Source organism: Martes martes (genome assembly GCF_963455335.1).
Source record: "Martes martes genome assembly, chromosome: 4".
Lineage (NCBI taxonomy): Eukaryota > Metazoa > Chordata > Mammalia > Carnivora > Mustelidae > Martes > Martes martes.
Genome location: NC_137891.1, coordinates 65945187 through 65958326, shown reverse-complemented (window position 1 = coordinate 65958326; position 13140 = coordinate 65945187). Strand labels below are relative to the sequence as shown.

General features: G+C 40.1%; 1 long non-coding RNA gene across 1 annotated transcript; it reads right to left on the bottom strand.

The window, feature by feature from the left end:
* Positions 1–2820: 2820 nt before the first annotated feature.
* On the bottom strand, positions 2821–5893 carry LOC308342035. The gene is made up of 4 exons (XR_013966743.1): positions 5747–5893; positions 3410–3519; positions 3114–3178; positions 2821–2937 (listed from the first exon to the last, which is right to left on the bottom strand). It is a non-coding gene; the product is annotated as an uncharacterized lncRNA (long non-coding RNA).
* Between the last annotated feature and the right edge of the window lie 7247 nt (positions 5894–13140).

Genomic DNA, 13140 nt, shown 5'->3' with positions numbered 1-13140 from the left:
GTAATGTTGTATTCAGGAAATCACTGCCAAATCCAATGTCATGAAGCATTTCCCCAATTTTTTGTTTTTTAGTTCTTATGTTTTAGTCTGCTATAAGGTAAGGGACCAACTTCATTCTTTTTTATGTGGATATTGTTTTCCCAGTACCATTTGTTGGAAACTGTCCTTTCCCCATTGGTCTTGGCACCCTTATAAAAAATCATCTAACCATATATTTGAGGGGTTATTTTCAGGCTTTATATTCTGTTCCATAGGCTGATGTCTGCCTTTATGTCAATGGTTTTAAATAATTGAAAAACATACAATGATGTCTTTATCCTCAATCATCCATTTAACCTTTATCAGAGTGTTTCCATACCTTCTAATAGCTTCTCTCCCTACTTCTTCCACCTCCTCAGATCACTGCTCAGGTTCAAAACTGTAATGACTAAGTCAACAGATAACAAATTTCTGTAGTTTCTGAACTTTAAAATGTAATCAACATATTTCTTTTTGGCACTGGTAAGTTTGTGCATGTACTGAAACTATCTCATGAATCTCAGAAACAGGTCAGCTTTAAATGATTATTGAAATATTCTATTAAATAGGTCAGAACTTAATTTTAAAACATACTATTTTGTTGAAAAACATGATTTTCACATTTAGCGTTTGAAGGAATTCTCATTAACACTTTTTTTTCCTTCTTTACTTAGGGGCCACTGTATTTTGTGTTGCTCCAAATGCAGTATTTCCATTTGAATTGTATAATGAAGAGTATTTAGAGCAAAGGGACATCTATCTGACTCAGTGCCAACAGCAGCTCCAACAGTTTATTACCACATATGGACCTGGGACAGCTCTTTTCACTAGCGATGAAGAGCCAATCTGAGGATATTTTCTTCATATTTAAGCAGTAGGAAAGTGTGATTTTGAAGTAATGCTTCAGGTAATACTATGTATAATAATACATTAGAATGCTATCCTAAGTGTATGAAATATGGTCTCAATATGAAAAACTTACAAACCAAGCAATGTAAAAAATCACTTTTATGTAGTTCCCTCTATTTGTCACAAGATGGCAACAACACTTTAAATGAAAATATTTACCTACAAGTCATTTTAAACCATTTTTCATGCACCTGTGAACTGGACGACAGCAGTTTCTATAAACAGAAGCCTCAAATTTAAGATTTTATACTGTATTATATACTGTTATGTCCATTCTATCATTTTGGAAGCCCTAATTATTGAATAAGGGAAAGCTTGGATATTCCCCATTTCTTAAGCCAGGTTAAATGAAAAAAGGTAATTTAAATCAAATCAAAGGGCAAGAATTGGCTCTTTAAACCTAATTGGTTACAGGAAAGGTTCCAAAAGGCAAAGAAACCAATCTGCAAACCCTTTGTTTTTGGAGGGAAAAGATCTACTCTGAAAGGTGGGGCAGGGGTGGGTTGGGGAGAGTAAGACTGAGAAAATATGCTTAACTTGTAAAATCCCCAAATCCTTTTCATTTTTCAAAGCTTAAGAGAAATTATAAAATAAAATTAAAAAATATATATATAAAATAAATAAATCTTACTGAAAGTTAAATGTCATTACAAAATTGCCAAAATTTCACCCAGATACTACCATGCTGATTCTTTAGAAACTGGTACCTCATGGAGCTTCTTAACCAGAAAGATGGGACAGGTTTCTCTATGGACCTTTGACAAATCATTCAAAAATAGTGAATATACACTAATCACAGATACTCCTGTTTAGAAAGCAAAGCTAGTTTTCAAAAACAATTTACATATTGAAGTTCTGTAATTCTAGTTAAGACCTTATTTTGTGGCGTCTTTGTTGCTATACAGGTTTTGTACTGTTTGACTTGCCATATTGAAATTGTAACTTGGATAAAGGCAGGTCAATATATACTGTGGGACTCAAGAGGGGAAAAGCAAGATTTACCTAAACCTCCAGTTAGGAATTGTTTTAGAATTTTTTTGGAAACTTCTATTTATTTATTTGAGAACAAGCACAAAAGGAGCGTGAGAGGGAGAAGCAGACTCCCTGCTTAGCAGACAGCCCAGTGTGGGACTCAATCTCAGGACCCTGAAATCATGATCTGAGCCAAAGGCAGACACTTAACCGACTGAGCAACCCAGGCAGCCCCAAGTTTTAGAATTCTTGTAAATCCTCAAGTCCTGGACAGACTGGACAGTCATCCAGTCACTATTTTCCTTAATGTAACATTATTTGTTCTAATAATGGATCAGAATTATTTTTTTCAGAGCAATTGACTTTAAAAAAAAATGTTATTAAGATTTACTCATGAGCGAGAATGAGGGAGGGGGAGCAGAGGGAGAGGAGAGCCTAAGCATACTCCATGCTCAGTGCAGAGCCTGATGCTGGGTTTCATCTCACAACCTGAGTAGAATCCGAGTCAGATGCCCAACTAACTGCACTACCTAGGTACCCCAGGGTTACTTTTTTATTCAAAGGTAAAAACAAAGAATAAGATTTAAATTTTAAACAAACTCCATAGGTCATCAGGCGATTCCAAAATACTTGTTTTTTAGGTATAATAGCAGGTTCTGGGGGAAACCTTATGGTTATCTAGTTTGCTGAAATCCCCTAAGGCAAGAAAGAGCAGGAGAACTGGAGGTACTAGAATGTCTCCCTGGGTGACTGCCTTCTCAAAGGGAATCATCCACAAATGAGCTAGTTATTGACAAGAACACCGTATCCTTAAAGAATGTTAAAAACGAGTCTGACTAGTGATTATGAAAATGGAGCGGTTTAGAGATATTTAAAAGGTAACAGGCATTATTGACTGGTAATTACAAGTACTCAAAGATGTATTTTTCTACATCATTTATTGTGAGGTGATCAATGTTAAATAAAATATTAATTTTATCATGTTTCAATTCATGTCTTCTTGACCAATTCTTCATTTTTCCTTCCAACTGCATGCCTCTAGAAAAAAAATCAGAAACCAATAGTGAAAATCATTCCATAGTCAAGAATCAAAAAGAAACCATACTTCTGACATACACAGGCAATTTTACAGGAAATGGCCCTAGCCCACTGGAGTTTCAGATACTTTTGAATTATTAATAGCTGTGATTACTTGACAAATCATACTTACTTACTTGAGGCAATGAATTTTAACCATGACAGTTTTGGACTTGAATATTCATCTGCAGCTACCTATACGCTGAAAAGAACATTTCACCCATTTTAATTAAAAATTGCATTATACTTGTGTAATTCACCTAAACAATATAGGTTACTGGCATCTCAGTCTTAAAATTGTATCTTCAAAGAAACCCTCAGCTGGGTAAACGGCAAAAAGTAATTTAAGTCATCACTGTGCCAGTTTTAATTTAAACCTATGTCAAAAATGTATTAAACATAAAAAGCACACAGTGAACACTAAATTTGGTACCTCATTACGTGCAGTTGTGCTCCTAGTGGTTTTATCACAGCCATCCTGTGAGCAGTTTCTGGAAAACAGGATGACCTTCATTCACCTTCACCTCATAGGCTCTGCTGCACCTGGAAATTCAAAGTATTTTGAGTTCTCACTGGCACTTGCATCTGTTCGTTTGGCACCTAATATGTAAAAATGGTCCAGTAAGATTTTTTCCTTCTTATCAGGAACCATAAACGTAGTAATATTTGCAACCTTCCTGACTCCCAACTAAGTTCTTAATAAAAACTACTAACATTGAGGCCAGATACTGGAAAAATTTCCTGTTGTTTAACACACCTCTAATGAGCAAAGTATTTTCTGCTTAATTCTTTTTTTGATAGTCAAAACAGATAAACCCCAAATTTAAAATCTCTATAATGATTTGAGCATTTTAGTATTTTTGACTGTTCGGGCCCTAATAATTCTATAAATGATCTCTCCAAGCTGGAAACGGGTTTATTAGCATGAATAGGAAAAATGGTGGATACATATGATGGTTCTTTACTGTAGCAGTATCGATTTTAAGACATGATGGTCCTAATGAGTACCTGGCCATTGCTTTTCTGTCTCAGAGCTTGACAAGGATGAGATATGAATCAGGTTAAAGGTTAGATATATAAAAGCAAGTGTGCAGACCTCTAACCAAAGCATCACAATGGCAAATCTAATATAGTTTTACAGCAGATACATTATATTGGCATCATTATTGGACAGTCTTGTGGAATTAAGTCCCAGGTTGCCTGAAAGCACACTTAGGCAGTGCAAAGGTAATGGCCAGGACCACAGATCATATCCCACAGCACCCCAGGAGGATAAATCATTGAACCAGACAGCTACTGGAAATGATTTATGAAGACACACCAAATGCTGGACCTTGCAAAACAATTTATCATTTTCAAGTCTGGAAATAATTTCACATAATCAGTATTAGGAATACAAACTATTAGTTATGAATAATTCCAACTGGAAAATTTCAGTGTAATGAGATTCATGAAAACTACTGACAACTACATGCATAATCCCATCTGTGTAGCCTCTAAGAATGTTTAGAGATACATACCTGGAATGAAACTATCTGTCCCACTCAGCTCAAAAAGCAGAGAGCGACAAAAAGCCCAGATAAGAGGCGTCTCAGGATGGAAGGCAGGAGAATGGGACGGGAAAGAATGAGATGCTATTGTATTGGTAAAATCACAATTAATGGTTTGGTACCCTCTGTATTTATTATGCTTCAGGAATTACCTACATTATCAATATTTTTACCAAATATTAGACTGAAAAATTTTTTAAAATCCCAGTATTTATCAATAAAAATTGGATTCAAGCCCCTTAGGCCTCAAAATAATGACTAATACCAAATATAAACTATTTTTCAGCCATCACAGTTGCCTTGTTGTCAGCAACGTATTTGGAGAGGGAACAAAACCACAAGATTTTACCAAGTCTCATCGATGAAGTATTCATTAATAACTTGTTTTTGAATAGGCAGTATTTTTCCAGTCTCCTAGCGGCTGACCTGGTTTCTTCCCTCTTACGTCCAGAAATACACATCTCTATACAAACGCAAACATCTAAGGGTAGAGCAGGCATTTATGGCCTGTGGGGCGGGGGCGGAGAGCTATACAGTACATGTTGTTCTCCAACTTCAATACCACGTCTCTGGCGTATCTAGAAAGGAAGACTCACAAATGAGACTACTTAACTGTACTAAATACTACCAGAACTGTTCCTAAGCTGTTAACAATTTTAAATGCCAATCACAAACTATAGTTAAATAAAGGTTGTCCAAACTTCCTGGAGCTAATTCCTTCCCGATTTTACAAAATGCTCCCTTACTAGGGGAAATACGCAGCCCATTTAGCGGACCTTAAAACCGTCTAGGCCGCACACAAGGCTTTGCTGGAGATACAAAAGGGCTCCGGAGAAGAGCGGGAGGAGCACTGAACCTACCCGCCGTACCCTCCACCCACCTCGGAACGACCTGAATCTGAGAAGACGCTTTACTAATTCTTGAGGTTAGAACAGTTGAAGCCAGGATTACTAAAAGAGAAGGGTCAGGTTAAGAGTCGCGTCTGGTTACTCAAAAAATGCGACAAAGCCAACGACCGGGAAGTAAGCTCCAGCCGCGTCCACTCAGCGGCAGGGGGAGAAGGCTGCCTCCCGGGCCGACCATTCAGCTGAGCTCCGGCAAGGGTCGGAAGCCCTGGGCGCGGGCACCAAAGGTCAGAAGGCCTGAGGCAGGCATGGCTTCCGGCACGGAATCAGGTTCCCGGCAGGAACAGTAGGAACTAAAACCGCGAGGACTCCCACCTCGAAGAGCCCTGCGACTGGCCCTCAAACGCTGCCGCCCGGCCCGCTTGGCCGACTGGGGCTCACACAACCTCATCCTTCCGTAGCCGCGCGGAAAAGAAAGCACAGCTTCTTCCGCCGGCCTTTCGGCGCTCCGGGCCCCGCCTCTTCCGGTGTTGGCCCCGCCCCTGCTTGGGGGGTTTGCGGGGGCGCTCGCCGGGCGGCGGAGCCCCAGCTAAGAGGTGGGGCGGGTGTTCGGTTTTGTGGCCCCAGCATCTGGCCAAACGTGTGGCGGAGCCGAGAGGTCTGGCATCGCCGCCTGCGGTGAAGTGCCACAATGTAAGTTCATACTTGGGGGGACTTTTGGAACTCCGTAGAGGCTTTCAGGGCTCACGAGGACTTCACGTAGAGCGATTTCACTGAGCATGCAAATGTTTAATCTCCCAGTTTATAATGGGCCGAAGAGAGCGGAAAATGCTCCAAAAAGGAAGGGTCTCCCATTCCTAGTACAATATATTTGCTTAGTCTTCTACTCTCTCACGTAGTTCGGTGCGTAAAAAACTGGTGGTATTGGACATCCCAATTTACAGTAAGGGTCTCTCTCTCTTTCGCTCCCTGGAAATAAATAAATAAATAAAATCTTTAACAACAACAGCAAAGAAAGATAATATATTTATCACCCCCAAACATTTTCTCGTGCTTCTTTATAATGTCTCTTTCATGCCCTCCAAACCCCTCCTGCAAAACCCATCCCCAAACAACCACCTACTTTCTTTCTCTCACTATACATCAGTTTGCATTTTTCTATAATTTGCTTAAATGCAATCGTATACTATGTACTCTCTTATTTTTAGAGTAGGGGGAGGGGCAGAGAGACGGAGAGGGAATTTTAATAAATTAAAATTTATTTTAATTAATTTATTTGAGAGTGAGGAAGAGCTGGGGGGAGGGGCAGATGGAGAGGGAGAGAGAGAATCTCAAGCAGTTTCCCTGTGGATCATGGAGCCCAAGGTGGGGGGGGGGGTTGGATCCCACAAGCTGGAGATCATGACCTGAGCGGAAAGGGAGAGTCAGATTAAGATGCCCAGGTGCCCCAGTATGTACTCTTTTTTTGTTGGCTTCTTTCATTTAGCATAATTATTTTGAAATTCATCCATGCCATTGTATGTAACAACACTTAATTCCCTTTTTAGTGCTGAATAATTTTCCCGTATTTGGATATACCGCTATTTGTTTATCCATAGACCCATTAATGGACATTTGGATGTTTCAGTGTTTGGCTATTACAAATAAAGTTGCTGTGAATATTCATATAAGACTTTGAATGGACATGTGCTTTTATTTCTCTTGGGAAATATCTAGGAGTAGAAATACCTAGAAGCTGCATTTTGTGATAGGTGTGTGTTTAACATTGTAAGAAACTGCCAAACTGTTTTCCAGAGTGGTTGTAGTATTTTTCATTCCCATCAACAGTGCTTGAGAGTTCTGGTTGTTTCACATTCTTGTCAACACTTGATTTTTACTTCAGACATTCAAATAGGTGTTTAGTGACATTTCACTGTGCTTTTTAATTTGCCTTTCCCTGAAGAATATTGAGCATCTTTTAAAATGCTTATTTGCGATCTGATATCATTTGCAAGTATTTTCTCCCAGTCTATAACTTTTTTTCATTCTTTTAATAGTGTCATTCAAAGAGAAGTTTCATTTTGATGAAAAACAATTTATTATTATTATTTTTTTAAAAGATTTTATTCATTGATTTGACAGAGAGATACAGTGAGAGAGGGAGCACAAGCAGGCGGAGAGGCAGAGGGAGAGAGAGAAGCAGAGTCTCCACTGAGCAGGGAGCCGGATGCAGGGCTTGGTCCCAGGACCCTGGGATTACGACCTGAGCCGAATGCACATACTTAACGACTGAGCCACCCAGCAGCCCCTTAATTTTTTTCTTATAGGGATTTGGCTTTGGCTGTTATGTCTAAGAAACTTTACCTAACTCAAACTTCTGGAAAGTCCTCTCCCCACTCCCCCAACCAGAGACGAGCTCAGTTATTCCTCGTGAGAATAAAGATGCCCTTCTCAGGACACAGATCACTCTACCAGCCTCATCAAATGACTGTTCCTATCCAAGATTCAGAGCTATGTCTATATAAATTATGTCATGAATTTTGCCCCGACCCAGTAAGCCCCCTTGACTCTTGATTTTGGCTCAAGTCATGATCTCAGGGTTGTCAGATTGAATCCTGCAGTGGGCTCTGTGCTTAGCAGGGCATCTGCCTGAGATTATCTCCTTTTGCCCCTCCCCCTACAGGCTCTCTCTCTCAAATAAATAATCTTAAAAAAAAAAAAAAAAAGACTTATCCAATCCAGACTTTTAAAAACCTCATAAATATTCTGCTGCTGTTGCCCTCCCCTTTCTAAGATGCTATCAAGACTGTCAAGGCAGTAGTCTCCCTTACTTCTCTTATCCCTCCCTCCTTACAAGTTTTTGTGAAAAGCAATGAACTTGACTTTGTTCTTTTTTTTTTTTTTAAGATTTTATTTATTCATTTGACAGAGAGAGAGCATAAGCAGGGGAGCAGCAGGCAGAGGGAGAAGCCGGGCTCCCCACTGAGCAGGGAGCCTGATGTGGAGCTCCATCCCAGGACACTGGGATCATGATCTGAGCCAAAGGCAGTTGCTTAACTGACTGAGCCACCTAGGGGCCCAGACTTGACTTTGTTCTACCAACAGTTTATTTTGGCAGTCTTTTCAAGGAGTCAGCAGTCACAGCAGTCAAAAATAAATACACAGAAAGAAAAGGAAGGGAAAAGAAAGGAAAGGAAAGAAAAGTGTCTTCAAAAGCCTTGGTAGACTAATAGAGTATCCATCTACATCCACATTGTGTCATTGTGTGTGTGTGTGTGTGTGTGTGTGTGTGTGTGTGTGTTTGTGTGTGTGTGTGTGTTTTAAAGAACCTAAATATCCAGAGACTGGTAAAATAAATTACAATACATCCAGACAGTGGAATGGAAATCCTACTTTTGTCTGGCAAATTTATTTACCCCCTTTTCCAGACTTTTTCAGCCCATTTCTCCCCAGTCTCCTCTTTTCCTTCCCCCACATTCTTAGGGGGAAACTTATTAGGTAAGTCAGAACCCTTTAAGAGACCACAAAGTAATTGAAACAGGAAAATTTAACATAAAGAATTAACTGTAGGGACGTCTGGCTGGCTCAGTCGGAAGAGTGATTCTTGATCTCATGGTCATGAGCCCATGTTGCATGTGGAGGTTACTCAAATGAGTAAATAACTAAAAACTTAAAAAAAAAAGAATTATCTATTAAGGGATTATAGGGATTATTAAGAGAAAAAGAAAATTTTAAAGAATGTGGAAATATTGAAACTGCTACCCAATCTGAGCTGAGATAGCCTAGCAAGGAACAGATTTGGTGTTCCCAAGCCCACTCCAGACTTTGTGGCTAAGTGAATGGTAGAGAAGTAAGGTGCCCTCTGGATGGCTGGGGAAAGCTACCCGCAGGAAGGTGCTATGTGGTGCTGGCCACAGTGCCCTGTAAGAACCTATTGAGAGGAGCAAACCAGAAACAGGAAGAGAAGCTCCTCCTGCAATCTCCCTTCAGTACCCATTGCTGACAAACCTTAACATGATGTGCTTGGCAAAAGGGAAATGTTTATATGGTTCAGGTCCACTAACACAGAGTAGTAATACAGGGTAGATCTGGAGATGAAAGCAAATTGGTAACAGAACATTTTTTCTTCTCCATTGAACAAAGAGAAGCCACCAGCTGGGAAATCACCATCCAGTGGGTACCCCTCTATGCATTAGTGCCCACTTTCTCCATCTGTGCTGTTGCTCCCCAATGTGTCCCTCCTGTTAAAAGCTCTTGGTTCTCTCCTGCTCAAGGATGCTCCTTCAATTATCTTCTCTCTTCTGCGTCATCTCTCTCTCTTACCAATGGACCATTCCAGCATCATATAAACATGTTCCAGTCTCTTTATACTGTTTATTTATTAATTTTTGGCTGCCTCATATCTATTCCTACTTCTTTTGATAAAAGCACGTACTGGTATTGCTGGAATTTACATTTCCACCCCAGATCTCACCTCCAAACTAACACTTAGATGTTTTCCTACTTCAATGTCTCCAGCACTGAGGGTGGGAGCAGGTAATGAACCTAGACCTGACTTTTGACCTTTCATTTTCTTCTCTCTCTCTCTTTTTTAAAGATTTTATTTATTTATTTGACAGAGAGAGAGATCACAAATTTGCAGAGAGGCAGGCAGAGAGAGGGGGGAAGCAGGCTCCCTGCGATGTGGGGCTTAATCCCATCCAGCCACACAGGTGCACTTTGCTCTCTTTTTCTATTGAAGCCTTTCTATATGTTCTTCCTTTCTAATGGAAACTTAGTTTAAGTCTTTTCTTGAGATTCCTTTTCCTTGGCAAAACTTAAAGTTTAGTCCTTTATTTTATTTTTTTTTTAAAGATTTTATTCATTTATTTGACAGAGAGAGATCACAGTAGACAGAGAGGCAGGCAGAGAGAGAGAGAGGGAAGCAGACTCCCTGCTGAGCAGAGAGCCCGACGCGGGACTTGATCCCAGGACCCCGGGATCATGACCCGAGCCGAAGGCAGCGGCCCAACCCACTGAGCCACCCAGGCGCCCAAAGTTTAGTCCTTTAAACTTTGCTCTTAATAGTAAAGGGATTTGGGGGATTTAGAATTCCCCTTCCCCTTTCAAATCTATCACCTTCAAAGGGACTTAAGAAAGTTAATGTAGAGGGATGCCTGGATGGCTCAGTTAGTTAAGCATCTGCCTTCAGCACAGGTCATAATCCTGGGGTCCCGGGGTCCTGGGATCGAGCCCTACATCGGGCTCCTTGCTCAGCAGAAAGCCTGCTTCTCTCTCTCCCTCTACTGCACCCCTCTTTGTATTCTCTCTCTGTCAAATAAATAAAATCTTAAGAAAAAAAGTCAGTGTAGAGACAGGGTTGCCAGATGACCTTGATTAATGTGAATATCTTGGGGTACCTGGATGGCACAGTTGGTTAAGCCCTTGATCTTAGCTTCGATCTTGATCTCAGGTTCGTTGAGTTCAAGCCCACATTGGACTCCACACACAAAAAATAATGTGAATAAATTCCCATTATGCTTAAAAAATAGCCACTTGCATATATGGTCAATTGATTTTTTTTTTTTTTCAAGATTTTATTTAATTTGACAGAGATCACAGGTAGGCAGAGACGCAGGCAGAGAGAGAGGAAGGGAAGCAGGCTCGTTGCTGAGCAGAAAGCCCGATGTGGGACTCGATCCCAGGACCCTGGGATCATGACCTGAGCTGAAGGCAGAGGCTTTAACCCACTGAGCCACCCAGGCGCCCCGGTCAATTGATTTTTGACAAAGATGCTAACACCATTCAGTCAGTGGGGAAAAGACAATCTTTCCAACAAATGATACGAGAAAACAGTATCTACATGCAAAAGAATTAAGTTCTTAAATTAATTCAAAATAGATCAAAGACCTAAGTATAAGAGCTAAAACTATAAAACTCTTTGAAGAAAACAGGGGAATAGTTTCATCAGTTTGGTTTTGGGAATAATTTCTTGGATATGACACCAAAAACATATACAACAAAAGGACAAATAGGTAAGTTGGACTTCACCAAAATAAAAAACTTTTCTGCATTAAAAGACATTGTCACGGGGCACCTGGGTGGCTCAGTGGGTTAAAGCCTCTGCCTTCGGCTCAGGTCATGATCCCAGAGTCCTGGGATCGAGCCCCACATCGGGCTCTCTGCTTAGCAGGGAGCCTGCTTCCTCCTCTCTCTCTCTCTCTCTGCCTGCCTCTCTGCCTACTTGTGATCTCTGTCAAATAAATAAATAAAATCTTTAAAAAAAAAAAAAAGACATTGTCACAAGAATGAAAACATAATTCACAGAATGGGAAAAAAATGGTTGCAAAGCACATATCTGATAAGGGGTAGATATCGAGAATATATGGAGAACTCCTAAACTCAACAGTGAAAAAACCAAGCAACTCGTGCAAAAATGGACAAAGGACGTTAATAGACATTTCTCCAAAGAAAATATACAAGTGGCCAATAATCACATGAAAAAGATGCTCAATCTAACTAGCTATTCAGAAAATGCAAATCAAAGCTGTAATGAGATATTCACACCCATTAGGATGGCTAATACAAAACAACAGAGGCACCTGGGTGGCTCAGATGGTTAAGCATCTGCCTTCAGTCAGGTCATGATCCCAGGGTCATGGGTTGGAGTCCCTCACTGAGTGCCCTGCTCAGCAGGAAGCCTGCTTCTCCCTCTCCCACTCCTCCTGATTGTGCTTTCTCTCTCTCTGTCAAATAAATAAAATTAAAAACAAAAACAAAATAACAGACATTGGTAAGGATATGGGGATATTGGAACCCTTGTATCATTCCTGGTGCATTGCTCCTGAGAATGTAAAATAGTGCAGCCACTGGAGAAGACAATATGGGGGTTCCTCAAAAAAGTCAAATAGAATTACCCTGTGATCCAGCAATTCCACTTCAGGGTATGTACCCCCCAAAATTGAAAGCAGAGACTCAAACACTTATACACCAATGTTCATGGCATTATTCATGATAGCCAAAAGGTAGAAACAACCCAGATCCATCTATGGATGAACGAATAGACAAAATGTGGTATATAAAGGCAACTGTTTACAATGCATGCCTCTAGAAAGTGAAACTTGGGGCTTGTGGGGAAAGTGGTATTTTAATTTTTTATTGTATACCATTCTCTACTGTTCGGATTTTTACTGTGTGTATGCAACTTTATAATTAAACTTAAAAAATAATTATCAAAATAGTACATTTTTGCTTCCAACTGCATAACTAGACTATTTCTAAAATTTGTCCCTTCAGCTCATCATCACTCTTTCCTTCACCCTTAACCTGCATTATGAAAAGTGTTGGGTATTCTCCAGCTATGAGCACATCCTTGGGGGTTGCTGGTCTCCAAGATGTGAACTGAGTTAATGTTGCCATTTGCAGATACAACTAAAACCACTTCAAGGGAAAAGAGTTACGGTTTAAATCTGATAAAGCAATTTATCAAAAGTAACTTTTGATAAGAGAGAGAGCCACCTATTTGAGAGAGAGCCACCTATTTGAAAGCATAACCAGGATTACCTTAGAAAGTGTACATTTTGTAGATGGACATATGTGTGGATTCAGGGAATATGGGATATTATTTTCTCTTAAGCTGTCAGAATCTATAGTCTGTACTTTACACATGTAAATCTCATTAGTAAATTAATACATTTGCCCTTCAGTCCTTTTTCATATTAGTGAATGATTTGGAGAACCTCCTAGTTCCCCTAGATGTTTGCAGCAGAAAATGAGGTTGGAACTGGAAGGAAGTTGGCTGTAATAACCAT